Source organism: Lactuca sativa, chromosome 9, assembly GCF_002870075.4.
Source record: "Lactuca sativa cultivar Salinas chromosome 9, Lsat_Salinas_v11, whole genome shotgun sequence".
NCBI classification, from domain to species: Eukaryota; Viridiplantae; Streptophyta; class Magnoliopsida; order Asterales; family Asteraceae; genus Lactuca; species Lactuca sativa.
In genome coordinates, this window is record NC_056631.2 from 21403795 (window position 1) to 21406346 (window position 2552).

The 2552-nt window shown below is 39.1% G+C and overlaps 1 non-coding gene across 1 annotated transcript; it reads left to right on the plus strand.

Moving 5' to 3' along the window:
• Positions 1 to 1488: 1488 nt before the first annotated feature.
• On the plus strand, positions 1489 to 1595 carry LOC111880088 (small nucleolar RNA R71). Its single transcript, XR_002846339.1, has one exon. It is a non-coding gene; the product is annotated as a small nucleolar RNA R71 (small nucleolar RNA).
• Positions 1596 to 2552: the final 957 nt, after the last annotated feature.

Here is a 2552-nt window from a genome sequence, read left to right on the forward strand (position 1 = left end):
GCTGTGCCTAAGTGACAAGATTAGCAGCTACGCTTGACCAAAGTGTCATTGGCAACAATGGACTTCATGTTGTTTCCTTAGGATGATCCTTAGGAATGAATGAATGAGAAATAGCTGATTCTTAGGGTAGATCCTTAAGAATAAAGAAGATAATGGGGATGGGTAATTGGGTTGATTATTTGATTGTTTAAACATAATAATTATATTATTGTGGGTTGAAAACCCTATGTACTCACCAGGTTTCCCAACCTGACCCACTCAATTTATTTATATCACAGGTGTTGATATGAAGTGACATTACACTGAGAGATTTAAAGAGATGTAGATCACTAGTGTAAATAATTGTAAGTTCTGTTTATGCTTATGTTTCTGTATTAACGATGACATCCCAAACGTTTTAAAATGAAATAAATACGTTTCTTCGAAAATGTTTTAATAACGTATTTACCATGTTTTTCTGGGAACAAATTCCGCAACATTTTTATAAAATGAAGTACTCTGATTTTTATAAAGCATAAACAACATCGGTCTTTTCTGGCCGTGAAAATGGGGATGTCACATCCTCCTATTCCTCCCACACTTCTTCTTTAACACTTTTAACTTCATCATGCTTAAGGAACTTTGAGTTTCCTTGTTTTACCAAATTTTCATTGGTATGAGATAGGAAAGGAAAAGGCAGTCGATACGGTTCAACGACCGAAAAATCATAATTTTCTTTTATCGTCGATGACATGACACTATTGCCTCCACATCTTGGCGACTGGATAGAATCACGACTATTTTCTTCTTATATTTTTACTTTGAGTGACTAGTTAGATTGTTCTTCGAGGACCTCCATATGCACCGATTCTTCCTCTTCTTTTGTATAAACATCCATGACTTGAGAGATTGGGATTGGCTTGGTTTTTCTTGAAGGTGCATCCGATAGCTTTTCTTGCACAAGCTATGTTAATTGCCTGACTTGCGTGTAGATGCTCAAAATAGATTCTTGTTGTTCTCTAAGTATTGCATCTGTAGCATCATGTCGTTTCTTGCTAGCTTGCATGAATCTAAATAGCATTGACTTGAGAACATTTATTTTGTCGGATTGGACCTGTTCTATTTGGTAGAGATCATGCGTTAGTTGTTGAATTTCTTTTGCATCTCGATCTCTCTTGTACTCCAACTCACAATCCTTTATAGAATGAGGTCCTCCACAAGCTCCGCATTTATCTTGAATAGATCCGCCCAATTTTATGATCTTTTCTTCCATTACGCTGAGCTTTGCAATTACTACACCGATAGCATCTTGACCTCCATCTTCACTTGATTTTTCTTTAGTGAAATCCTCCTTTGGGTTGTGATACTCTCTGGAATGCTTAGAGAATTATTCAATCAAATCTTTATTTGTTGTCGGATCCTTCGTTTTCAAGGGCCCTTGCGAGTCTAGAATTTGACGAGTGCACACTGACTCCATCATAAAATATCCATATTTCTTGTTGCACATTGAAGTCATGTTGAGGGCAATGTCGTAACAATCTCTTGTAACACTCCCAAGCTTCATATAATGACTCCCCTTCTAATTGTTAAAAATTCTGGATATTTCTTTTAAGCTTTGCCACTTTTGAAGGAAGGGTAAATTGGTTGATGAACTCAGTCTTAAGGTCATCCCAAGTCGTGAGTGCTCCAAAGGGAAGTGATTGTAACCATTCCTTAGCCTCACCCTTTTAATGTGAGCGGAAAAAGTCGAAGCATCACCGTATCTTTACTCATGTTTGGTTCATTAAAATAATTTGAAATTTCCACCACCTCTTCTATATGCCCATAGGTGTCCTTGTGCTCCTTCCCATAAAAGGTAGTTCCTTTAGCATTGTAACGACTCATTTTTCACGTCCAAAAATTTTGTTATAAAACATTACATGTAAGCATTAATAGTTAAAACATTGTTTGATTAAACCATTTCACATCGAAAACCAAATTGAAAACCACAACATTCGATCAAACAAATATCAGAGTATCAATCCCAGAATAAACTCGTAATTGCGGAAACAAAAGAGTGTGTGTGTGTGTGTGTGTGACATGCTGCTACCGCGCCGGCTCCTTTCCCCTAGCTGAGGAGGTACCTGAAACCAAAACTGAAAACCGTAAGCACGAAGCTTAGTGAGTTCCCCCACTGTACCACATACCATATAATCTCATAACATACATATATTGTCAGGCATATCTGGGTGCCCGACCTACCCTTCGGCCCTCTCGACTGGGTATTGCCTAGCATATCTGGGTGCTAGCCTCCCCTTCGGTACTCTCGACCGGTTACTACCTTGCATATCTGGGTGCTGGCCTCCCCTTCGGTCCTCTCGACCGGATACTGGGGAACTATTCCTCCCCTCCACTACTATCACATAACATGTATCACAATATCAGATCTATCTACCATGGCTGGGTATAACTACCCCGTCGGCCCTACCGACTGGATACCTCGGGGACTATCTCCCCCCTACTGTCACTAGCACATAACATCATATCATACTAGCACATAAACATAACACAGGTAGTAGTAATCCGTAGATGAA